This window comes from Cyprinus carpio, chromosome B12 (genome assembly GCF_018340385.1).
Source record: "Cyprinus carpio isolate SPL01 chromosome B12, ASM1834038v1, whole genome shotgun sequence".
In the NCBI taxonomy this organism is placed as follows: Eukaryota; Metazoa; Chordata; class Actinopteri; order Cypriniformes; family Cyprinidae; genus Cyprinus; species Cyprinus carpio.
This window is the reverse complement of record NC_056608.1, coordinates 22,587,343-22,598,226: the sequence shown is the minus strand read 5'-3', so window position 1 is coordinate 22,598,226 and position 10,884 is coordinate 22,587,343. Positions and strand designations below refer to the sequence as shown.

Below are 10,884 nucleotides of genomic sequence, written 5' to 3'. Positions count from 1 at the left end.
AATAAAAAAATAAATAGGTAAACATTTATTCATGCAAAACATTATGCCACAGTACTGAAATATTGATGGTGACTGGTTGACAAATGAGTTGTTGTTTTCTACAATTGAATAGCTATGAATTAGTTTGAATGTCTTACAGTTGTGTATCACTTCACCACAAATTCTTACAAAATTGCTACACAATTTTGGAGTAACTGAACCTTTAAGAGCCATACTGTCTATTTTAGATGCACTGTTTACTTTTAAAGAAGAGAGACAAAAAGAAGCATTATTTCAATTATGGGTCTGAAGTTAAAGGAATAGCTAAACATGCAACTCTGTCATCATTTCCTCACCCTCTGGTACAGTATGATTTGCATTTTATTTTATGAAAAAAAAATTAAACATTTTAGATAATGCATTAGTCACTTTGCCACAATAGACAAGACAAGGTTTCTGCAAAAACTGCATAAAAGCATCATAAATGCAATCCATATGACTGCACTATATTCCAAGTCATATGACAACTTTGTGTGTAGAACAACAGACCAATATTAATTCACAGTTAACAGAACCTGACAACTGAACCAGTCCAATTTATGAATTCATGTTTTTGTAAACTGATTCATTGAACAGATTTGACTCAAAAGAACAATGCATTCACAAGTCAGATCTAAATCTTTCAGACCTAAATCTTTCAAAAATACTCCTCACACAAAGCCAGATAATTCATATGACTCTGAACACTTTTCAACAGAAGTGCATGACCCAAATTGAATCATTCAGACTGGTTTTATGTACTGAATCAACTGATCCATAGAACGTATCTGACACAAAAAGCAATTCATTTATGAATCACACATTGCTACTTAACTTATGAACAATGCGAGATTATCATTATGACTTAAAAGATTGAATAAAGTGTCATATTGACCTTTTTGTAACTGTAGAGCTTGACAGCCTCAGTTCTCCTTTATTCATATTGGATATTCTTACCAGGATATTCTTAAAAAAAAAAAAAAAAAAAAAAGTCAGATTTAGTAAAAATGACAGAATCTGTGGTTTAACTTCGATATTGTTCACAAACCTCACACAACATTCATTGAGTAATGGCCTCCACAAACACTCTGTGCCCAGTCCCAGCATGCCCTCTGTCTCTCGGCCCGGAGTCAGATGTGCCGACTGTCTGTCCAACCCAACGACACGTCCTGGCCGCGGCATCATCGCAGACACGTGGAGGCCAGGGTCAAGTTGAGTAATGATGATAAAGTAAACAGCATGGCTGCTAAACGTGTCTTGGCTCGGGCTCCCGTCCTCATTAGAGTGGCCCGACGAGGACTCGGCATGCACCCGGCGAGGGCCCGCAGGCTTTTCACTCCCGGGTTAGCGCCTCATTTCCCGCTGACGGCTCTTTAGGGCGGGCACTGATGGCTCCTGGAGGTGCACGGAGTGGACAGGTGTCCACCGCAGAGAGCGTTTCGCCGCAGCTGGTACCATCTGGCACGGGTTTGTGCCATTCAGCTCACTGGCACTGCGCTCCTCCGTCCCACCGTCCATGGAGAAGGCATGTCAAGGGCAAGCACGGTACAAGCTTACTCACAGGGCAGTGCGGACCCCCCTCGGGAGGGCCTACAGCCTGGGGTAGAGGCTAATTTAGCTTCCACACCCACTAACCGCACCACCTCCACAGGACTGGCAACAATGAGGCCTGACGGTGCCAAGAGTGGGCCGAGTCCCTCATTGTGTGTGCGTATGTGTGCTATTTGTATTTGAAAAGAAAGAGAGCGAACCACAGTACCTATTCATTAAGAGCTGGGCGGCATCTCTCATGTTCCTGTGAAAGCAAAACAAATAAAAAAAGTGCTTAATTACCTCTACTCTGGACTACATGTTAAACTCATGCATCTCCCTCTGCACCATACCTACATCCAAACCTCATACACACCATATTCACATACACACTATTTCCACATGCACCGATTTCCATCGATATTAATTAAATCCCATCTGACTACAGATCACTATAGATGTTGATTGCAATAGTTGTCAGTCAAAAGTCAGGCTTTATATATGCATTGCATGCATTTCAAATAAATTTCTGTGCATGCAAACAACGGCACTTTCTAACAAAGATATACCAGGAAATTTGTATTTGCATGTTGCTACTTAAAGGGACAGATGAAAATGAAACGAATACTGCATTAGTGTTCAAAAGGTTGGGGTCTGCTGCATTTATCTGATCAAAAATACAGTGAAAACAGTAATATTGTGAAATATTATTACAATATAAAATAACTGTTTTCTATTTGAATATATTGTAAAATGTAATTCATTCCTGTGACGCAAAGCTGAATTTCCAGCACCATACTCCAGTCTTCAGAGTCACATGATCCTTCTTAATAATGTAATGCACTTCTAGGTGGTTGTCCTGCATCCTCAATAAACAAGCTACAGGTAGTCCAAAATGCAGCGGCTAGAGTCCTTACCAGGTCAAGAAAATGATATACCAGGAAATTTTACAGTCTCTGCACTGGCTACCTATTAATTTCCGTATCAGTTACAAATATTATTACTTACTTATAAGGCCCTTAATGGATTAGCTCCTGCGTACCTAACTAGTCTTCTACCACGCTACATCCCATCACGCTCCCTAAGGTCACAAAACGCTGGACTTTTGATAGTACCTAGGATAGCAAAACTACTAAAGGAGGTAGAGCTTTTTTCCATTTGGCTCCCAAACTCTGGAATAGCCTAATATGTTCGGGGTTCAGACACATTCCTCTGTTAAATCTAGATTAAAAAAACACACACCTCTTTGGCCAAGCATTCAAATAATGCATCTCATAATTTTGAATGCAGTTATATCTGATCAAATGCGCATTATTATTCTTTAACTTGGGTTAAACTAATTAATTTTACTTGGCTGGAACAGCAGCTACGCTAATTATGTCTCTATTTGTTTCTGTTTTGCAAGCTCCAGTCTGGATCCAGAACACCTGAGAAGAGATGATGCCAACCCATCAGAGGACCTCAGATGATGCTAACCCAGAGACAACATACAGAACTACCACATTTTGCTATAAGTTTGATTGCATAATTGCTGTTAATAGTGTTAATCGTCTGTTTGTTTACGTCTTTTATTGATTTTTCTGAACATTTCTGCCGTATGCACATAAACTGACAGTCACCACTGATAAGCTACTAAATATTGTAGAAACTTAATTTTCTGTAAAGTTGCTTTGCAATGATCTGTATCGTAAAAAGCGCTATACAAATAAACTTGAATTGAATTGAATTGAATAGGCAGATTTCCCACTCAAGAAAAATGTCTTATTATTATCATTCATGTACTGCTTCAACTTTTTCCAGGTTTCTTAGGATCAGATCGAGGCAAATCAGATAATTTTATCACACTGAGGTTTTTATGTAATACCTTTTGATTATGATTAATCTGTAAGTGACATTATTGACAGATTATTAGGTTGCATGCAGTAAATGTAGCTGTTGTGCTGAAAACAACCGAGGACCCAAATGGGAAAATGTAAATTATATAAAAGAGGATTCTACTTCCAGACAGTAATATCTGTCAAAGGCATCACTCTTGAGGTAATAACTATAGATCAAGTGGGCTATCCTCTCGTCTGAACAACAATAACTGATATGAAATGGAAATAAGCCTGTACATTCAAGCGTACAGCACTGGAAGATAGTCCTATTTGTATGTGCCCACATCTGACTTACATTCATAACAATTTCAGTGGATTGCCGTGAACAATGCCAGTCATAATTTGGTAGAGCCCTTCACAGCCGGCTTTGATAGACACTTATGTAATGCCTGCATTTGTTCAAATGCATCTGCATCCTTTCAAGTGTTTAAACTCCAGTTGTCTACTTCACCTGGTCGTGCTAAGCTAGTGACGTTGAAATGTATGATTCTTTCAGAATGATGAATGATTTTATCCTGAAACATTTCCTTTACTTGCACTGAACCATATTAGCCAGCACTGCTCAAAACCATCAATTTCACATATAATTGTTCTACTATCCTTCCAAATCCTCTGAATGTCATGGTGGCAGATTCAGGAAAAGCAGCTTGTGATTATTAACTGCTCTTGTAATGAAGCCTATGATCATCGCATTTCACACAGAATGCTTCTGTCAAAACGTCAGGCGTTTGTGATGGTAGCTTTAGTCGATTAGCCACACTCACACTAGTTGATATAAGAGTGCAGATCTCTTTAAAATGGAGGGCTTGTTTCTCGTATTGAAATTGGATTATCAACTTGAACAGAGTTGTCGTTTTCTACAATTATGCAGCGTGCAATAAACAGATGTGAACAATCATACATGAGAATAATTGACAGCCATAAACGTTAATCCTGAAGAATCAATAAGGTATAAAAGCAATCAGATAGGCAGTATTAGAGAAATCGATCAGCGTTTGTAGTGAGTGGGTAATGTGTTTCCCTGAGAGAAAAGCAGCTAATCACAGCAAAGGCTGGGTTGTTTCAGCTGTGCAATACTAATACAATGCATAATGGAATATACCTATATGATGTTCAGTGAGAATGCGTGATTATAAAGAATAATATATAAATAATAAATAAATAAATTAATTAATTCTATATGAAGAAATGGGTCTTGTACAGTGATACACTAGGGGTTTTCAATCTTCACAGTTCCAGGGACTCGTAAATAAGAATAATATTAATAATAATTATATTAGTAAACAAAACACACACACACACACACACACACACATTATATATATTTAAATGTGTACTCTCTCTCTTTCTATATATATATATATATATATATATATATATATATATATATATATATATATATATATATATATATATATATATAATAATAAATCCATAATAATTAATACACTAATAATATCTGAAAAAAAATCAGATATATACAAACTATGCATTATATTATTTAAGAAAACATAATATATATATATATATATATATATATATATATATATATATATATATATATATATATATATATATATATATATATATATATTTATATAAAATAAAGAATATTATAAATGTATGTATAATTTAGAATAAACAAAAATGTTCATGATTTTTTTCAGATATTATTATTGTATTAATTATTATGGATTATTTATTTTTTATTAATTATTTGATTAAATTATTTACAAAATGTATTCATTGTATATTATTAAACATAAAAATACAAATCAATTAGTTTAAAAAACCAAACTAATTATAATTCATAAAATTTAAATAAATAAATATATTGTAGTTGCATTTTTTATTTTATATAATATTATTATAACCATTAAATTTACATTTATTCATCTGGCAGATGCTTTAATCCAAAGCAATCAATAAGACTTAAAGTGTGACCTAGTAGTGCATTAGTAAGTTAAGTTTAGGTATTGGGTAGGAGACGTAGAATATGGTCATGCAGATATGTGCTTTATAAGTACTAAAAAACAGCCAATATGTTAATAATAGGCTTGCTAAAAAGCTAATAGTGAGAACTGGTCCTGACTCCTTATACTAAAGTGTTACCATTTATACTATATTAATATATAAAACTAAATCATATTGAATCTAATATTAAATAAATTAAATGAATGTTAATATCTGCCAAACTGTAAAGCAAGGCCAGAAAAATGGCACATAAATGGAACAGTGGAGATTATGGTGAAGCTTCATCTGACCATAATAACAAGGGTTGAATCCCAAGCAAGGTCACCGCTGAGCTCTCACCTACCCTGTGAAGTGTGAGGTCAGACAGCACAGCATTATGGGAGGGCATTCCCAATGATGCGTCACAAAGTGCCGTTTATTGAAGACCGTGACACCTCTCCCTCCTCTTTCCTGACCACTTCTCCTTCCATCTGCCTTCTCATCTGTCTTTATCAATTTTAAAGCGAGCGGGAGATATATTTGCTGGTTGACTCCTGACCCTTGCCCAGGTCGCCGGTGACGTTTTCAGCAGGAGGTCTGGCCTGCCTTATCACACATTCTACTTACACACGCTCAGCCACGTCAAGGCCGTTCTGGAGGAGGCAAAAGCCAGACACCACTTTAAATTTCATCAGCCCCGGACACATGATTTGGGGTGGAAAAAAAGAAAGATAACAGACAAGGCCCACCATCCATATGCTGGCCTGCTCTCTCTCTCTCACTCTCGCTTTCTCTCCTGTCATTCATTACTGGCAGATTTCTGCGAGCCTTCACTAAGTTGGTCATTTGATAAATGGGGCAGCCCTGCTCTCATGGTTATCACTTTAACAATCAAACAAGCCGGTTATTGTATTTCAAAACACTGGAAAGACCTTCAACCCAAAGTGGCCCAGGAAATGTTTAGAGCCATCAGAGACAGCTCACAAAAACTCCACCTGAACAAGAGCTGTTTCTGATTACAGAGAAAATGGTATGTCAAAACCTACATGATGGAAAAGCCTGCTAGAATATATGGTGAGCTTGTGTCCAAAAGCAAAACAATCAATAAATAAAATAATAATAATAATGAATGCAATTCATACAAACAAAAAACATGGAATGCATGTTGATCTGATTATAATTAGTATAATGATAATATAATTAGTATATATGGTATAACACACACACACACACACACACACACACACATATATATATATATATTAATATATATATATAAATAATGGATAGGCCAAAAATAAAACCTTTTGTAATCGTGTATAAAACTTGAGTTATATCTCAAAGACTCAAAAACGGTGAAATTAATAAATAAACTGACCACATATAACTCTAAATGGATAGGCCACAAATAAAACCATCGTAAAAGAGCCAATAAACACACACAAACACACAAAAATGATTGTACATCTATGTATATTATGGCAAATTGCAATGTAGCCATCTGTAAACAACTGAACTCATCTTGACCTGCTGACTTGTAAATAATGTAAAGTAGCTCTGGCCACTGGCTTTGTATAAAAAAGGTATAGCAAATTCTCCACCGGCTGACAACCTTCACAGTGCATTACTGTTGCATTAGGCCACACACTTTACCATACAGTGTTCGTTTATAATTCCAGCTGCCTTGTGTGTCTCTCCCTCATATGTTCAGAGAGAGTGAGAGAGACGGATAATCACGTCTGGCTACACATTTTAATCAGTTCGCCCAATCAAAGAGATAATTGGATTGCATTGCCTGATTGCAAGACTCACTGAAATTGGATCGCAAATAAATTGCCTCAAACTTGTGGAAAAAAGGGGAGGATTGGAAAACAAAGAGCCTTCTCCATAAACAAAGGGGTTTCACATGCACAAACATCCATTACCAAGTCTAACCGATCTCCTCGTCTGAAAGCCAAACTATTAGGTTGCACTTTTCTTTCTGGTCGAAGCGTTCACCTGACACGGATCCAAAGCAGCTCAGTAGACAATTAAAGGATCTGTGCTGAGCCAGTAATGACCTACTAACCCTATCCTGTGCCGTTCCCCCCTGTCCGGCCCTCCCGGGACCGCCCTTGTCACAGAGTTATCAATGGCTTCCTCTCCAGCGGTGGAAATAAGTGAGAACGTATGGACTCCAGACCGACCGGAGACTCTCCACTGCAGGCTAAGAGAGAGTCGCCTCAGATTTATATGTTTATACCGCATTAAAGCCAAGCCACCGGGCTAGACGACACTGGCGCTCGGTAATAAAGAGAGCGTGGGTGTGCGCGCGTGTGCATCCGAAATCCATCAACCTGTACCAAACAATAACAGCTCCAGCTCGGCCCCTCTGTCATCAGAGCTAATAAACTCGGCAGCACTCATTAGAGTGAACAAGACACACATTAGAACGGCATTATGTTCTGGGCAATGCACTATATTAATTTCACCACCATAATGTGTGTTTTATTGCATCCAATAAGCATTTTTAATAAGCAAAGTGATAAGTGCTTCCCTTGTAAAACATCGGCAATTAGAGCCGTGTCTCCAAATGCTCTCGCTCAACAAAGTTAGTGCTCCGGCTCGGCTAATGACTGCCTGCGCAACAACTTCGAAAGACAAAAGAAATTCGACGCGAGTAAATAGACGCAAATATACAGCCCTGCTCCGAAGAGAACAAAGGGGGCCCAGCGGCGAAGTGCGCCGGGCGAAATTACGTCTTACATCATCGCCAACGTGCGCCTTCCTCTCGCAACGTGAAAACGATACTCTCGCAAAGCCGCGGCTGCGAAGACAAAGAAAAAACCACACGGTTTCTCTTTCCCTGACAATTTCGAGATCTTGTAGGAGGCTTAATTGTGTAATTGGGTGTCTCAGCTGGCTGGTGCTTCCCCCGGCTGCTCGCAAAGCCAGGCGGCGCAGCATCACTTTAATTAGCCGAGGCAGACAAAAGGGGTGATCTCTAAACACAAATAAACGGCATACACCTAAGAACCATTGGAGAGGGGCCTTTTGTTGGAAAACTTTGCTTTTTTCCCTTTCAAATGACTCTGTCTACTGTGGGTTGTTATTCTTACAACTGTATGACAGCTTATTTTAATGGATGTTATGATGTCGCGGGGCAAAGCGTGTAGTCTGGCCCGGCCTGCCGCTAATGAGACGGTGAGATGGTTCTCCTGCTGTTATCGTTACCAGCACTGGCAGAAAGAGGGGCTCATCTTTAATCTCAGGCCCTTGTCCTCTGGGTCCAATGTTAAGGCATCTCCAAAATCATAACATACTAATTAATTTTATTTTTCAGGAGGGTTTCAATAAGCACGCATGCCGCAGTACTTTGTGTGACTTACAAACACTGTTTGCTTTCAGAGAAGGGCAGCTAATTGCTTCCCGGCTTGACATCATTATATGGCTATGCGAGGGGATGTAGACTGTTTAATTAAGGTTGGATGCAAGTTCATTATTAGATTCACACAGAGTCTGTATGCACAGGCTTCGTTCCTGCAAAGCCCCCACTGTAATTTAATACAAAGGGCCTTTTGATTTGCAGTTTTATTTTATTTTTCCAATATACGAGCCCCCTGCTGCCCACCCCCTTCGCGAAATGCCACACAGCGCCTCGCGTGGACTGTACTCTCCACTTGGCCTTCTGTTTTAAGTGCGATGCATTTAAACCCTACAAGTCCTTCTGCACCGTCCTCCCTCTGTGCGCGGTGACAAAAGATATTTATCAGCGAGTCCGAAATGCAAAATGATCGCTCTAATTGAAAAGTACACGGTTAACTAATGCTAATAGTCTTTAGATTAAGTCACTGCCTTACCACGCTGGCTCTTAACCCTACAAAGCGTTTCTCAGCTCATCTAGTTTTTCACCCAGACAGCCGGCCGCGGCGTGTCATTTGTCTCAATTACTGATTGTTAGATTAATTTGATGTTACCTTTCCACAAAGTACTCCTCTTTAGATACATGCGCCATGACAATGCAATTAGGTCATCAGAAGGCTAATCCAATTTAGCACATTAGCGTCAAATGCATAAGTGAAGATGTTAATATTTATTTATTCCTAATTGCGCGCAACTGTCCGGGTGGCGTCCGCGGGCTAGTGGGGTTATCCATCCTGTGTTAGGAAGCCATTTTCACTCTGTCAGAAAAAATAAACTCCCTTATTAACAACTCACTCGGAATAATATCCTCTCCGCAGCTTGAGTAATCGCCTACAAGAGTGGCCCTGCGTTTCACATTCGTGGGGCCTGCGAACGTATCGCCTTGATCTAATGCGCGGCGGTACATCACGGTACAATCACTGATCGCTGTAATCTAGCATCTCTGTTTTGAGAATACGCTGTTGCCTTCGTGCTGGCTCGAGGCGCTGGTTCGATTCAAACAATTTATAATGAACGTGACACGGTGATGTTAACAACTGCCTGGTGAAGATATTCACAAAGAAACATACAATATGAATATCGCTCAAAGCTGCAAATGTGGGTTGGTGGAGAGATGCATTCTTGATGAAACACAAAAGCAAAAATCATTAGAATATGAAGCATAATACCTCAAGAGCAACGCAGCAGCTTCAAAGGTTGTTAGAATATAATTGACACTTTCAACTTTTAGTGTCCCGGAGTCATTTGCACCAGTGGAAAGAAACGAGTGCTAGTTTTGATTTCTTCCAAGACTACTTGATTTGCATTCATCTGGAAAAACACATGGTGATTTAAAACGAACACACAAACAGCCAGTTTTGACCCTATTTGCCTTTCATGCACTCCCGTTTTTGTGCATGCTAATTCGGTATTGTTATTCCAGCGGTTGTGTGTGTAATGTTTGCGTGAATACAGCATAAGTGTAGGTGCCTCAGGGTGCTCGCACATGCATGTGTGCGCAAGTATGTATAGTATGCATGATGTGATGCAGTGCGGTGTATAAATAGCTGCTATGTGTTGGCCTTAATGACGGCGCAATGGCTTGCTGTTGCCCTAAGGGCCAGTGCGCTCAGAAGGCGCTTGTGTTCAAACTCACACACTTCTGCCATGTGTGTGCTCAATGACTTCAGGCTTCCAGCTTCAGATGACCTTGTACGGGGTCCCACAAATGGTTTTTCAAGCTCACTGCTGTGGAGGGAAACTGATATGTTTACGCAAGGCACAATTATTTATATGACATTATGCACTGCAGGTATGTATTCAATTTGGCTTGATTAGAACAGAACCTGACTGGAAAATTTGAAAATATAAATGGCAAAGAGATGTAGGTATTTCAAAGTTTTAAAGATAAGCAACACGCTTATTGTTAATGCAAATGTATATAAAAGCTAGTCATTCATGGAGAAAGCTATCCGTAAGCAGTCCCATTCATCTCAATAACAGTCGCTCATTGAGTATGTGACCTTCTCAGGATTATGCATCTTGTTTTCTGCACATGGGTGCTCAGTTCTGGGCACAGAAGTTCCTCAGCCAATCTCCTAAGTCAGAAACACCCTGTGACCAT

At 39.1% G+C, this 10,884-nt stretch overlaps 1 long non-coding RNA gene across 1 annotated transcript in view; it reads right to left on the bottom strand.

Annotated features, from left to right (window-relative positions):
• Positions 1-913: 913 nt before the first annotated feature.
• The window catches only part of LOC122139282, a 31,640-nt gene continuing 21,669 nt past the window's right edge, over positions 914-10,884 (bottom strand). Inside the window, exon 4 of the long non-coding RNA XR_006156177.1 lies at positions 914-1,813. This is a non-coding gene — a long non-coding RNA (uncharacterized LOC122139282). The remainder of the gene's footprint in view (positions 1,814-10,884) is intronic.